Raw genomic sequence first — 16,498 nt, forward strand, 5'->3', positions numbered from 1 at the left:
ACTCTTCAGACATGGATTGGACTGGACAATGGGTTGGAGAGGGATGCTGGTGAGGAGTGAGCTTCTTGGATCAGGTGGACACTTGAGACTGTGTTGGCATCTCCTGCCTGGAAGGGAGATGAGAGGGTGGAGGGGGTCTAGAAGCTGGCGAAAAGGACACGAAAAGAGGCAGTGCAGGGAGAGAGCAGGCTGCCTCATTAGGGGGAGAGTAATTGGGAGTGTATAGAAAGGTGTATATGCGTTTTTGTGTGAGAGACTGACTTGATTTGAAAACTTTCACTTAAAGCACACAAAAAAATATTAAAAAAATAAGGATGCTTTCTATCATTATTTATATTAAATATTTAACACTGGAGGTCCAAGCTAGAACAAAATGACAACAAAAAGAAGGAAAAGCTGCAACTGCTATTATTCATAGATTACAGAAATGCCTCCACAGAAAAATTAACAAACCATTAAAATTAATGCTAGTCAATCATAAATATAAACTAAAAAATAAACTGCATTTCTATGCATCAGCATCAAGCCGACTCTGTTGTAGGTCTTAGTGAAGGCAGAGGACACTGATAAGGAAATAGCAGGATTTGGGTGGGCTAGACAAGGAGGGGAGAACACTATTTTACACCAGGCTTCATGTATAACCATGGGTATGTGTTAGTCATCTAGTGCTGCCATAAGAAAAAAATAACACAATTGGGTGGCTTTAAAGAACAGATATTTATTTTCTCACAGTTCGGGAGGCTAGAAGTAGGAATTCAGGGCATGGCTCGTGTCTACTTCAGCTTCTAGCAGCTTCCAGCCACCCTTTGCGTTCCTGGCCTTGTAGATTATCTTCCCCTTTGTCTGTCTCCCTCTTTCCCTGTTTGTGTCTGTGTCTATTCTGTTCTTTTTGTAACTCAGAAGGGATTAGGTTTAGGACTCACCCTACACTGGTATGGCCTCATTAAAATAATTTTAAAAATCCCCTATTTCCAAATCAGGTCACATTTATAGGTACAGTAGTTAGGATTTCAACGTACTTTTTTTTTTTTGGGGGGGGGGTTACACAATTCAGTCCATATAGTACCCTCACCAGATATTCTAGGCTGAGAGTACAAATATGAGCAGCTGAGAGTTCTATTTTTTGTCTATATTAGTTGGCTATCACTTGTCTGAGTCCACCCATATAAACTTTGGAGCAACTTATTATGAAGGACCAGGCCAACCTTTATTAGCCATGTCCATTATGTGGAAAAACGCACACATTCCCATCACTGAAGCCCTGAGAAATTCATCGATAAGGGTGGAACGGGGTTGGGACCAAGAATTGTTTCATGGCGTTGGTAACATGGCATAGCTGTCAGACATCTACGTGGAGATAGCAGGTAATAATACTGACAGCTAACACTTACTGGTGCCAGGACTCTTGTGAGGGCTTCTCTTCTCTTAAGATACTTGCTCTGCATGATACCCATGTGAGGAATGTATCATTATAAGGCACATTTTACAGATGAAGAACTCGGTACACAGAGTTACGCTGACATTTGAATAGAAGTCATGAACCAGGAGGAGTTGAAATGGATGGAGGTGTAAACATCACATCCTCAGCTACAGACAGACAGCAGCCGACTCCCTGAGGCATCCTAGAGAGAGGGTGTCAATAGAGAGAGAGGACTAAGCACTGAGCCTGGGGGCACTCTGACATCTAGAAGCCGGACAGATGAACGGCAGCCAACAAAGCTCTCTGAAGTCCAGTGTGGTTCCTGGAGCATGGTCTGTCCTTTCTCTGGGCTGCATTTTACCAGTCCCCCTCCCACCCGCACTGGGTGTGCCCTTCACAATGGCAGGGACAATGTGTACTTTCACCACTGCGTCCACATGATGTAGACTATTCCTGGCACGTGGAATCTTTATCTGAAATTCCACAGCAAATCTCTAGAGGCTCATGTTCTCATAGCTTCTGTCGTCTCTGCAGCCCCTGCTTCTGTCTGTCCGTCTGCTGGGCTGCACCACACGGAACCAGTTATGAAATTCAAGCCCATCTTACACTCGCCAAGGTCCTACTCACACAAAATTTGTATTAGCTTAAAAGAAAAGGTGTGTAGATAAGATACACAAGGGATTTAATTGCAGAAAACAAACCTTAAAATGAAATGGCTGGGAATGGTGGCCTCCCTTTGTAAAAAGGCGTCTCTGTACCGACTACGGGAAAATGCAGTGAAGATATGGGTCATGGGAAAAGGAGCGTTTGTAGCAATTTGGTAATCACTCAGACCACCTGTAAAAATGTTTTCATCCTTTTTCTCATACCTTACACAAAACAAAATTCCAGATGGATAGAATATTTAAAATTAAAATATGCAACCATAAAAATTTTAGTTTTTATTTTCTTTTTATTGATAAAAGAGAAAGACTTTTTAAAAATCCCAAAATATGAAGGCTAAAACTGTTAAGATCTATAGATCTTTGGCATATCAAAAAGTATATGAAGAGAGTAAAAATACAGGGAAAAAGCTGAAAAAAAGTTTGCGGGCTAAGGATTTGAATAGAGATTTCTCGAAAGCAGATACAGAAACTGTCAACAAGCACATGAAAAGAAGCGTAACCTCATTAGTCATCAGGGAAATGCAAATCTAAATTAAGTGCACTATTATTTCAAAACCACTAAGATGGCTAAACTCAACAGGATGGACAAGTGTCGGCGACGATGTGGAGAAGCTGGAATACCCTGGTGGAAATGTAAAATGATCCAATTGTTTTGGAAAACGGTTTGGCAATTCTGCAGAAAGTTAAACACAGAATTACCATACAACACTGCAATTGCACTCCTAGGTCTGTACCCGGAGAATCAAAAGCATGTTCACATACAAACTTACACAGAGGATTCCTAGTAGTGTTATTCATAACAGCCAAACTGTGGAGAGAACCCAAATGTCATGACCTGATAGACAGGATGTGGTATATTCATAGACTGGAATATTACTCAGCCACAAAAAGGCACCAAGTACTGATACATGCCACAACATGGACGAACCTTGAGAACATTACGCTAAATGAAAAAAGCCAAACACAAATGACCGCATCGTGCATGATTCCATTTACATGAAATGTCCAGAACAAACCAACGCAGACAGAAGTAGATTAGTGGTTGCTACGGCTTGGAGGAAAGGAGTAATGAGGATGACTGTTAATACGCCTTTATTAACAAGGTCCTTTATTTACGGGGCACTGAAAATATTCTGAAGCTAGACAGTGGTGACTGTTGTGCCAAGTCTGCCCATATACTAAAAGCCACGGTATTGTGCATATTTTCAAAGGCAGTGTTACGGCAGGTGAATTGTACCTCAGTAGAAGTATTTGTGATTCCTAAAAGACTAACTTTTCAATTAACATATAGAACCTATAAATCAGTAGGGAAAAAACAATCCAATTTTAAAATGTCTCCCTCCAAAGCAAAGGGAAGGGAGTACATTCCATCCGTACAGCTTATTTTTTTATCTCTTCATTATTCAACTTCTATTCTCATCTTATGTAACTCTAAATTATACAAATAATTGTCTCCATTTTCCTTATCCCTGTTTTCACTATTTAACTAAATAAAGACAGCAACACAGTGTTTTTTTATAAAAACCCACCCACATTCACTCAAATAATTTTTTAGCACTTCTTAGGCGCCAGGTACCAGGATGCTCTGACAAACACAATAGACAAGTTCCTGCCTGCATGGGCCTTTTATTTTTCTGAAGCAGGCAGATCATAAACCAGCCAACCAGCTCTTAATGTAACCTAACATTAAGGAGGGAAACATGTAATTTTGGAGCTATCTCAAGCTGTGTCTCTCTCACAAAGATTTCTCCAAATCTAGTGAAAAGTAAACACCTCGAAGGAACTCTGTGGGGCCAATAAATGTGAAAAAGCCATTACATTTCAGTTTTGTTTTGTTACTTTCACCTGGTACTTTGTCATCATTTTTTAATAACACGATTATGGAGCTGACATCAAACCCTCACCACTTGGCTGAAAGAAAAAACCAAACCTGTAGCCATCTCGTCAATTCTGACTCAGAGACCCTAGAGGACAGAGTAGAACTGCCCCATAGGGTTTCCAGGGAGCAGCTGGTGTTAGGACACAATTCCCTCTTATAAGAATCTGAAAGCTGTTCACTGTGGATGTGGGAGGGACTCAGTAACACTTGCAGAGATTTCCACATGGGTGGGGTGCTCTAGTGTGAGCATCGGGGGAATGGACCCCATGTGCACTTTGCAGCCTTCTGCAGATTATGACACAACAAACATTCACTCTTCATCATCCTACATCTTGGAAGAGAACAGAGGGAATTGTTAGGCAGGACCCTTCGAAAATGCAGGGCAAGAAATTTTATTGCAACATTAAATGGAAAATAAAGTCTTCCTACATTTTTCCTCCTTCCCTACCTCATTTCAAGGAGATAGCTGGACTCACAGTTTTGAAGCCCTGAAACTTCAAGACTCTGAAGAGTCTGTGGTAAAAGCCTCAGCTCACTGAGGTGATCACACTGAGTGAACTGGAGCCCAGGGGAAGAGTGACAGTCAGATAGTAGGGTCCTAGACATTGGGAAGGGGTAGGACCTCCTTCTTGATAGTGCCCTGGAGTAGGTTACAGCACCTCAAAGGCTGATGCAGGCACATAAGTAGACAAACTCTGTTATGCTGTTGACAGCCCCACCAAGGTTCTCATGCTCCAGCTGAGAATGGAAACAGCAGAACGAATGCTTCTAGAGAGATCACCCACATAGGCTGAGGCAATGGGTGTGTTGAAGGTCTTCTCCAAGCACTGGTCCTTCATTAGACCCTGGGAATTATTGCATATCGGGAGCAGGGAGTACCCTAAAAGTAAGTGAGGTTAAAAACTCCCCTCAATTTTGTAAGCAGGTAGTTCTGAGCCTCAATTCATTTTATTTTTTAAAAACTCATGCTTTTTTTCATACATGATTTTGTGCAGACTCGCACATAAAATTCGTATTACTCATTCATGCATTAAGTCAACAAAGATTCCTGTATGAACAGCTACATGTCAGACCCTAGGCCAGATGCTCTTGGTGATGAAATGACTTAGAGAAGTTGCCTCACTGCCTGGTGAGAGAAACGGCCAAGTTAACAGGTGTATCAGTCACCTATTGCTGTGTAACAAATGACTCCAAAAGGTAGTGTCTTAAAAAAACAACCATTTACTAAGCTCACAATTTTTCAGGTTGTCACTTTGGGGTTCTTCTGATCTGGGCCAGCCACAGTGGCTCGCAGCAGGGCTTATTCATGTGTCTACAATTTGATTCCAGGTCACCTGCGGGCCAGTTTCATAAAATCAACTCAGGGAAACCGCTGGATCCTCTTTCCAATGGTCCCTCATCATTCAGCAGGCTGGCCTGGGGTCATTCCCACAGGTTCTCAGGGTTTAAGAGCAACAAAAGGGCAAGACTCAATGTAAAATCTTTTCAATTCTCTCCTTCTATCATCTCTGCTACTATTTCAATGGCTGAAGCAACCGTAAGGTCGGCCTTCAACAGGTAGAAGAAGACTCCTACTGCTAATGAAAGGTGTTCTGGAGTCTCATAGAAGGCATGGGCACAGAGAGAGGAAGAATGTGTAGTAAATGCAACTGTGTTTTATGCTGTGGTAAAGGGTTTCCTGGGTACAATGGAGTACAGAGCAAGAAGTGGACTCATCTACCAGGAGAAGATTCAGGGAAGACTACAACCAGGAAGTCATGCCTGAACCAAGTTGGGAATATGACTGAATAGTTAAGGGATGAAAAAAGGCCGAGCATCCAGGAAGCCCCAGGTATTTTCCACAGGCTTCAGTAAAAGGGGAAGGATGGCTTGATGAGAAAAGTCTGAGGAAACAGGGTAAAAGCACTGGGGGATTTGTTACATTTGTGAACAGGCACAGATTATCTTTTGTTCTATTGTTTCCCTACCATTCCTGCCTCTTCTGTCCTTTTCGGTCACACAAAACAAGCCCCTACCATCCCCATGTTGGAACTTTTATTTTCCTTGGAGAAGTCTCCTCCTTCCTCATCACCACCCCAACCTTCTTAATTTCTTCCTTAAATGGTCTCCCCATTGGCTGGTTTCTCTTCTAAATGGCCTCCTAAACAAAAACAGAGTCTGTCATGGGATTTCCCCAAGTCAACTCCCAAACTTCCCATTCTGGCTGACCACAAAATTCCTGAGTCTTAGGGCTTTTTGGTAAGTCATAAACCTCATCTGTTCCAGTGGGGTCAGTTTTCTTCACCTCCACGCTTCACCAGGGAGAGTAGGCCAGCAGATGGGAAGGGAGAGAACATCTCCTAGTCAGAGAGCACAGCCTGTGTGAAGACTCAGAGGCTAAGGAGACCTAAGAGGGGCTCAGAGTGGACATTTTATAACCAGAGCTGGAGAGACATGATTCCAACAGAGTCAAATGAGAGGACTGGGAGAAAGCAGCTGCCCATTATACTGTTATCATTCCCTGTGCTCTCTTTACCCACCAAGGGATAGTAACCCCTTACACGGCACCGAAAAGTTTCAATTCATTTTTAGTATCTAATCTCCTTCTTCCCACATTGGCACTAGCACTTCTCAAGCGCCTACCTGACAGTTTCATGTTTTTCTGGTTGCCGTGTTTAGCTTCAAACTGGGCCCATGGAACTCAGCAGTGTCAGCAATGATGTCACACAGGATTACGGAAGCCTTGGTGCTAACTCAGGTCTCAGCTGCTTTTTGAAAAGGGTGCCAACCTCAGGTCTTGTGGGAGAGAAACTGTAGCTACTGAATCAAGGAAATTCAGGAGCAAGACAGAGTCCCCAGGTTATTAAAGCTTCCTGCTGGGAGAAGGGATAAAGGTCCTTCAGACCATTATGTTTGGACATCTTCACCCAAGCAGGATGAAACAGTGACACACGAGGAGAAGGCCTTTCTCTAAGACTCCAGATAAAGGTGAGGAAAAGTTGTCCCAGATTGATGAGTGCTACAGAACAAAAGGTCTGACTTCCACCAGAAAAGAGAGCCATGGTAGGACAAGATGAAGGATTTGGGATGAATGGATAAGGTCATAAGGAAGATTCCCTGAGAAAACACATTCTGTCATTTAGTAGATAATTAACCAAAGTTTATTTTGTCAATAAGAAATGTAGGAATAAATGAGGGATGAAATGAAAGAATTCAATTGTAAGTTTGAGAGCTTTCCAGAATAGCTGCAGAAAAGCCACTCTTTTGTTCTGGATCTGAACATGGTGGAAAGGAAGGAAGCCAGTGGGCAACTGGGGCAGAGAGTACAGGATGGTGGAAAGGGTGGGTTGCAAGAAGCGTACTTCATTATTATATTTTCTAATGAGATGGAATTAATATACCATGTGAAGAACTAAGGAAATTTCTCAGGAGGTTCTGGGAGTGGTAGGTTGAAGAGGCCAGAACCCACATCATTGAGGGCAGAAGAAGGGCTGTAGACTCCTTCCTAGATCCAGGAACTCCCCTTCCCCTCCTATGTCTCCTGCCCACCTCCCTCAAGAGCCTAACAACCCCTAACCACAAACATGGCTACAGGATAGAATTTTTTATTTTCCTACTTTTCTCAACCTGAGCTTCATCTAGGATCAGTCATGTATTACTCTTTTCAGGCCAGTTTTGTTGCCCTCCCCACTACTATTACCTCTGCTGTCCTCCTCCACCCAGTGCTGCCCTCCACTGGCCCTGCTTCCTGCTGCTTCCTGCTTTTCTGACTGGCCTCTAATACCCTTTGAGAGATCCCCCACCCCATCTTCTGTCTGTCACTGGAGCTTACACTCCCCTCCCAAACTCCTTCTCTTTCTTCCTTAACTCGCCAATCCTTCCCTCAAACTCAGAAAAAAACTGACCCTTAAACTGACATATACAAGCCCCACTCGCCCACACAGGAGGCATGGTTGTGATTCAGCTACTAAGGTTTGTGCCATCAGACTCTCAAATACGGACATCTGTTTCTGCCTCACGCTGAAGGACATGGTAATGGGGTTCTGTTCAGAGAAAGGCAATTTTAATCTCCTGGTGTAGGCTAGTTAAGGGTACGAGGAGAAGTTTTACATCACACAGAAAAGTACAAATTACGCTGTCTCTTTAAGTATAATTCCTTCTGTGAAAATCCTTCCCTTAAAAGGAGGATGAAAACAAGTTACAAAGAGGAGACCGATTCTCCTGTTTCAATGTTTACACTCTAAATTTACTAAAAAAAATAACTTTCATACAAAACAGTTTTTAGAGAAACCATGTATTATCATGAAGGTGCAGAGGATGAGGTAACTTCCATATGCCACAGGAGCAAATTCACTTCCATCCAACAAACGCAAAAAAAAAAAAATTTTTTTTAATGTGGCGATCCTCTGTTTATATTATAAACTATCACAGGATAAACCTTCGGCTGCTAACTAAAAGGTTTGGCAGTTGGAATCCACCAGCTGCTCCTTGGAAACCCTAAGGGGAGTTCTACTCTGTCCTATAGGGTTGCTATGAATTGGAATCTACTAAAAGAAACCTGGGAGTTTTATTTTTAAATCAATGTATTATAATTTTTGGAAAAACGATAGACTTTTGCTATAAGGTAGTACCATCACTGAAATTTTCAAGAGGAGACTTTATTGCCCAGAGTAAATTCCCTAAAGTATGGTCTGTGCCTGGGGAAGAAGAAAGAAACCATGGGGACTGTGGAAGTGGAGGATGGTGGTGATGGAGAGGCCTCCAGGGATCCCTAGACCAGAGACTTAGGTCACAGTTGAGACACCAGAGCCCAGAGGGCTCATGTAAATTAACTCTCCATTATTGCAAGTCTCAATCCAAGAGGAAAGTGTCACTCAGGGTAGAACATGAGAACAAAAAGCCCAAGTTCCAAGCCCAGAAGGATTCCCCAAGTATCAGCGAGGCCTTTTGCATCAGCTTCCACTAGGCAGAATTCCCACTCATCAAATTACTCCAGAGATCAATAGGTCAAGTATGAGTATTCTACCCAAGTGTGTAAGGTCAAGGGGTTAGCCATGGTCTGGGAGACCAGACCAAAACATCTCACACCCCTGTCGGCAAAAGGCCCCTGGTCTTGAGGCTGAGTTTTTGAAGAAAGTGAGTGCCATCAGGTCTGCCCTCAGTCTAACCAACACTGAGTCCCTGGTCAGCATCCTGGAGTCCTGGCAAGAAGAGCCAGGCACCTCCAGGAGCATCTGGAGGAGGAGACAGGGGCTGAAGAGGCTACCACACCTACTGGTGCTGCTACACATGTGGGAGACCTGGCTGCAGAGGGTGCAGGCATGGCCTCAAGGTCAAAGGAGAAAGCACCTGAAGACGTGCTAGGACTCTCAGACTGAGAGGAGCAGGATGTCTGGACTGCAAAATATGCACCCTTCAGGGAAGAACTTCATTCAGGCTTCTTAAACCCACCTCACCTGGAAGATCCACTCTTTTAGCCTTGTGCCCCTTCCACGACCCCTCAAGTACATGGAGAGATCCAGCCCTAGAGCACCAGGGTGGAAGAAGCCCCAGGATAGCTGTCCAAAGACGTGAGGTCCACTCCAAAGCTCCCCCCGCCAAGGAGAGAAGAGGACAAGACTCATCTGCAGATGAGGTCTCAGGGCCCTGAGAATGAGCACAATGTTTGTAAGGAAAGAGAAATGGGATTTCAGTGGGACATGGAAGTCTGAGAAAGAGCCTCTGCAAAGATAGCTCTAAGGGAGGTGTGATTGTGAAGGTGGGCTGGTCACTGAGTTCTTTGTAGTACAAGGTACCAGACAGAAGCCAGACTCTGGGGGGAACCTGCCTGCCGGTGAGCAGTGGGCTTAAAACCCTAAACCAATGAGAATCGAATCCCTTCCCAGCAGCTTCTGCACAGATCAGTGATGTTTGCTTGGTCTTTCTCTTTTCTGTGATCTAACCTGATCTGTCCTGAGATCAGAGAGTTGGAATAGAAAAGCCTGACTGAGATGAAACGAGCAAAGAGAAGACAAGGCCTCCTAAATCTGGTGAAGACAGAACACAGATAACCAAAGGTGAGGATGGGAAGAAAGAGATTGAGTTCCAAGCCCCATCCACAGTATCCCAGGGCCTGGGAATCCCTGGAAGTGCCAGAGGTGCGTACTCCCTGGGAGATGTGACCCCAAGTGTCAGAGGAAGCCCTACGGAGCAAGGAAAGGAGGGCAGGGACTCTAGGATGGGCACTTCCATACAGGCTGCCCATCTGAATTTCTCAGAGTGACCGTGACAGATCCTGAGAGGGACAGTTTGAGGCAAAGGAAAGTAAGTTTTCTGAAGAGGGGTGAATTCCACAGTCTCCTGATAATGAAACAGAAATCCTGTCCTGCTCAGAGGTACTGAGTAGGAAGGATTGTGAATTCCCATCCTGCACAGAGGCTGGCTGGGAAGTTGGACTGTCTAAAGACAATGTGGCCAAAGTCTTCTTTATCTTTCAAAGATATATCTTCAACTTCCTGCAAATTCAATCCTGGAAAAAAGCCTAGAATATACAAGTGTGGGTTTTTCAGGAGAGCAACAAGGGGAGAAGGTGATAGTGGCATATCAGAGAAGGAGAACAACAGTCTAATAGTCCCTGTGTTACTTAATGAATCACACATGGTGTCCAGCATTCTTCCTTATCTGTAGACATGTAAATGCAGTAGATGTTTTAGCAATAACTGAATTAATCCTCACAGAATTCTTTTTGGCCATTTCCAGGTACAGAGACCAGAAGAAGTCATTCGTTACAAGAGCAAGCAATAATTCGCTGGTCTGAATTTTGTTCAATTTCTGTGTTTGCCCTTCATAGATTGATAAAAGTCTCTGAATCTGGCATTGAAGACAGTGTTTTCTCTATTGTTATGGATTGAATAGTGTCCCCCAAAATGTGTGCCAACCTGGCCAGACCATGATTCCCAGTATTGTGTGGTTGTCCTGCATTTTGTGATCTGATGTGATTACTTATGTGTTGTAAATTCTAACCTCTGTGATGTTAATAAGGCGGGATTAGAGGCAGTTAGGTTAATGAGGGAGGACACAATCTACAGGATTAGGGTGAGTCTTGAGTCAGTCTCTTTTGAGATACAAAGAGAAGAGTGAGCGGAAATGAGAGGGACCTCATACCACCAAGGAAGAAGTGCCTGGAGTGGAGCATGTCTTTTTGACCCAGTGTCCCCCTGCTGAGAATTTCCTAGGCCAGGGGAAGATAGATGACAAGGACCTTCCCCCAGAGCCACAAAGAGAGAAAGCTTTCTCCTAGACCTGGTGCCCTGACTTCAAACCTGTTGCTTCTTAAACTGTGAGAGAATAAGTTTCTGTTTGTTAAAGCCATCCACTTGTGGTATCTCTGCTATAGCCACACCAAAAAAAAAACTAGATAACTAAAAAACACATATATAAAATAGTCAAAAGAAAAAAAGTTTCAAATACACACACATACACGTATGATGTTATTAAACTTTAAAAGCTTTTACATTCTTATAACACATTTAACAATAGAGATTTGTATACAGAAGTTATAATAAGAGCCATCCCCACATAAGTATATTGTACCTGCTCCCCCAAAGTGTCCAGTGTCCAAAGATACATATGTACCCTTTTACACACTTCTTTTTGCCGGGACACATGTAAGTACATTCATTTGTTTGTTTTTATGGAAATTAGGTCACACTCTACCCATGTTTTTCTCTGAATCACTCTTCACTTGGTCAATATCATGAGTCAGAATCAGGCCAGGGGCTGACTGCAGAACAGATGATCAGTTGCTCATATTCACGTTCAAGTTGAAGCTGAAGAAAATTAAAACAAGTCCATGAGTCAAAGTATGCCCTTGAGTATATCAAACCTGAATTTAGAGACCATCTCAAGAATAGATTTGATGCACTGCACACTAATGATCGAAGACCAGATTAGTTGTGGGATGATAGCAAGGACATCATATATGAAAAAAACAAAAAGTCATTAGAAAGACAGGAAAGAAAGCAAACACCAAAGAGGATGTCACAAGAGACTCTGAATCTTGCTCTTGAATGTACAGTAGCTAGAGAATGGAAGGAAAAATAAAGTAAAAGAGCTCAATAGAATACCTGAAAGGGAAGCTGGAGAAGACAAAGTATGATAATATAATGTGAACAGATCTGGAGTTAGAAAACCAAAAGGGAAGAAAACACCTGGCATTTCTCAAGCTAAAAGAACTGAAGGAAATATTCAAGCCTCTAGGTGCAATACTGAAGGATTCTATGGACAAAATATCGAACAACAGAGGAAACATCAAAAGTAGATGGAAGGAATACAAAGACTCAATACACCAAAAACAATTGGTCGACGTTCAACCATATCAGGAGGTAGCATAGGATCAAGAGCTGATGGTACTGAAGGAAGAACTCCAAGCTGCACTGAAGACATTGGCAAAAAACATGGTTCCAGGAATTGATGGCGTACCAAATGAGATGTTTCAACACAGGGACGCAGTGCTGGAGGTGCTCACTTGTCTATTCCAATATATTTGGAAGACAGCTACCTGACCAAATGACTGAAAGAGATCTATATGTGTGCCCATTCCAAAGAGAGGTGGTCCAACGCAATGCGGAAATTATCGAGCAATGTCATTAACATTACATGCAAGAAAAATTTTGCTGAATTTAATTTAAAAACAGTTGCAGCAGTACACAGACAGGGAACTACCAAAAATTCAAGCTGGATTCAGAGGAAGACATGGAATGTGGGATATCATTTCTGATGTCTGATGGATCTTGGCTGAAAGTAGAGACTATCACTAAGATGTTTACCTATTTTTGTTTACTATACAAGCACACTCAACTGTGTGGCTCATGACAAATTATGGATAGCTTACCAAAGAATGGGAATTCCAGAACACTTAACTGTAGTCATGCGGAATATCTACGTAGACCAAGAGGCAGTCACTTGAGTAGGGCAAGGGGATACCGTGTGGTTTAAAATCAGAAAGTTATGTGTCATGGTGGTATCCTTTCACCATACTTACTCAATCTGTATGCTGAGCAAATAATCTGAGAAGCTGGTCTGTAAGAAGAAGAACATGGCATCAGTTTTGGAGAAAGATTCACTAACAACCTATGATACGCAGCTGGTACGACCTTGCTTGCTGAAAGTAAAGAGGACTTGAAGCAGTTACTGATGAAGAACAACCACTACAGCCTTCAGTATGGATTACACCTCAACATAAAGAAAACAAAAATTCTCACAACTGGACCAGTAAGCAACACCATGAAACAGAGAAAATACTGAAGTCATCGAGCATTTCATTTAACTTGAATCCATAATCAATGCCCACAGAAGCAGCAGTCAAGAATTCAAACAATGTATTGCATTGGGCAGATCTATTGCAAAAGACCTCCTTAAAGTGTTGAGAAAGAAAGATGTCACTTTGAGGACTAAGGTGTGCCTGAGCAAAGCCATGATATTTTCTATCACCTCACATGCTTGAACAAGTTAGACAATGAATACGGAAAATCGAAGAACTGATTCATTTAAAATATGGTGTTGGCAAAGAATACTGAATATACCATGGACTGCCAGAAGAATAAACAAATCCATCTGGGAAGAAGTACACCAAGAATGCACCTCAGAAGCAAGGATGGCGAGACTTCATCTCACGTGCCTTGGACATATTTTCAGGAGGGACCTGTCCCAGGAAAGTCTCATCATGCTTGGAAAAGCTGAGGGTCAGAAAAAAAGAGGAAGGTGCTCAACAACATGAACTGACACAATGGCTGCAAGAATGGGCTCAAACATAGCAATGATTGTGAGGATGGTTCAGGATCAGGCGGTGTTTCATTCTGTTTTACACAGGATCGATGGCCTCTAACAGCCACAACTAACATATGTAAGCATATATGGGTGTGTGTGTGTGTGTGTGTGTGTGTGTATACCCATTGCCGTCGAGTCGGTTCCAACTCATAGTGACCCTACAGGACAGAGCAGAACTGCCCCACAGAGTTCCCAAGGAGCGCCTGGTGGATTCGAAATGCTAACCTTTTGGTTAGCAGCTATAGCTATTAACCATTATGCGACTAGGGTTTCCATATTAAAAAAAAAAAAAAAATATATATATATATATACACACACATACACACACATATATATACACACACTCTTTTTTTTTTCATGTATATATATATTCTGTTCACCAGTTTTGCATCTCTAGAGATCCCAGGCTAAGACATTTGGTACCTACAGTGGTTCCAGAGGAACCAAATCTTAAGGACGAGTTTTCTGAATTGATTCTCAAGTCTGGCTAATCTTAAAGGCACTGATGACTGTCTCCAGTAGTAAATAGGCTATTGCTAATCCATGGTGGGAGGTGACAATAGAAATATGCAAAATACTACTACAACTGGATCAAATATTTGTGAGAGACAAGGCTCTGCCTGATTACATATTTGATACTTTTCTATAATTTTGTCAGAATAAGAATAATAAGGAAGCTGCTTGGTTGGTCCTGCTTTTGCTAGCCACACTGGTGAATGAAAGAAATGGACTCAAAGCTCAAGCACCACATACAAGATCTGAAAGCTGCCACTTGTACCCAGAAAGAAAACCATACTTCTTATAGTAACAAGGCTAATGCTGCCAAAAATAAACTCAGATTCTTATCATAAGAGTGACTGAATTAAAGCGCCAGTTGAATATCCAACCTCAAATGGTTTCTGAAGTTAAAGTGAGGGCACTGATTGGGAAGAAATGGGATCCTGAAACTTGGGATGAGGACATATGGGCAGATAGTCAGGAAGCGGGGGACAATGAACCTCCAATTTCTGTTGAATCGCTCTTCCTAACAGAACCAGACCTCTTACTCCCATCTGAAGACATTCTCTAACTTTGCCTGCTAAGCCACCCTTCCCAGTAAAACAATTATCCCTTCCACCTCCATCTGATGAGATTACCCCAGCTGTGCCTGAAGTGTCTTGTTTGAGTTGTCTCCTGGGGTGGTATCTGGGGCATTGCCTGGGGCATCACCTTAGGCAGATGCCTTATAAGACACGGCTGAACATCCCACTGCCACTGCCCATTTTTGCTTCTAGACCTATACCTAGACTTCAGTCCCAACAAGCCCCAAAAGGTGAGCTATGAAGTGTGACCCAGGAAAAGCTATGCTAAACTCCAAAAGAACTGCTTGATTTTTCTAATATATACATACAGAAACCTGGTCGAATATGTGTGGGAATGGCTATTATGGGTGTGGGATAACAGTGCAAGCAACATAAAGGTGAATTAGTCTGAGTTTATTGATATAGGCCCAGGAAGCATAGATTCTTCATTCAGTGTTTCAGCTTGAGAGGTTAGAAAAGGATCTCATAGTTTATTTGGCTGGTTTACTGAAGCATGGATTAAGTGGTGGCCTAAAATAAATCAAGTGGAAATGGCAGATCTGCCACTGTATACTGTAGGAGAAGGTATCCAAAGGCTGAGGGAAATTGGAATGTTAGAATGGATTTATTAGGCTGGACCCACAGACCCACACACGGAGTGCCCAGAGGGCTCTCTTTGTACCATAGCAGTGAGGTACAAATTTGGGAAGCAAGCCCCAGCATTATTGAAGACTTCTGTGGTTGCTATTTTATGTAAGTAAGAGTCCACAGTGAGAACTTCCCTAACTGAATGAAGACACCTGACTACAATGCAGTTGACTGGACCCCATGGTGGTAGCAGCCAAGTGGTGGCACTCAATCAACAAAGACAAGGTGGGTGTGGTTACCATAACAGACAGTAGAGTCAAAGCAGTAATCAGAACAGTCTGCTCGCATGGATTTATGGCATTGGCTACTTAGTCACAGTGGCCCTGGGAGTGAAAGAGCTGGGAAATGTACATCTCCTGGTACCTAGCGTCTTAGATATCTAGTGCTCCTGTAACCGAAATACCACAAACGGATGACTTTAACAAAGAAAATTATTCCCTCACAGTCTAGGAGGCTATAAGTCCAAATTCAGGATGCCAACTCCAGGGGAAGGCTTTTTCTCTCTGTCACTCCTACGAGAAGGTCTTTGTCACCAATCTTCCCCTGGACAAGAAGGTTCTCAGCACAGGGATCCTAGGTCCAAAGGATGCACTGCTCCTGACACTTCTTTCTTGGTGGTACTGAGGTCCCCCTGTCTCTCTGCTCTTTTCTCTTTTATATCTCAAAAGAGATTGACTTAAAACACAACTTAATCTTGTAGACTGAGCCCTGCCTCCTTAACATAACTGCTTCAAATCCTCGATCATTAACATCATAGAGGTATGATTTACAATACATTGGAAAATCACATCAGCTGACAAAATGGTGGATAATCGCACAATACTGAGAAGCATGGCCTAGTCAAGCTGATATATACATTTTAGGAAGACAATTTAATCCGTAACACCTAGTATGCAGCTATCGACCTGTTAATGCCTTTTTCTCCATACCTGTTTCGAAGTATCACCCGAAACAGTGTGCCTTCTCTCTGACCTAAGTATATAAGGACCAAATAATGTACAGGAATCTCTGTTACATTTTCTCCATCTTACCATTATTT

The 16,498-nt window shown here is 42.7% G+C and overlaps 1 long non-coding RNA gene across 2 annotated transcripts in view; it reads right to left on the reverse strand.

Annotated features, from left to right (window-relative positions):
• Positions 1-16,498, reverse strand: part of LOC135228708 (uncharacterized) — a 159,207-nt gene that overhangs the window by 122,936 nt on the left and 19,773 nt on the right. Inside the window, exon 3 of one of the 2 annotated variants that reach the window (XR_010319498.1) lies at positions 11,151-11,751. The exons of the other annotated variant lie outside the window; for it this stretch is intronic. This is a non-coding gene — a long non-coding RNA (uncharacterized LOC135228708). Of the gene's footprint in view, positions 1-11,150; positions 11,752-16,498 lie in introns of those variants that run through there. 2 annotated transcript variants of the gene reach the window in all.

This window comes from Loxodonta africana, chromosome 26, assembly GCF_030014295.1.
Source record: "Loxodonta africana isolate mLoxAfr1 chromosome 26, mLoxAfr1.hap2, whole genome shotgun sequence".
Classification (NCBI taxonomy): Eukaryota; Metazoa; Chordata; class Mammalia; order Proboscidea; family Elephantidae; genus Loxodonta; species Loxodonta africana.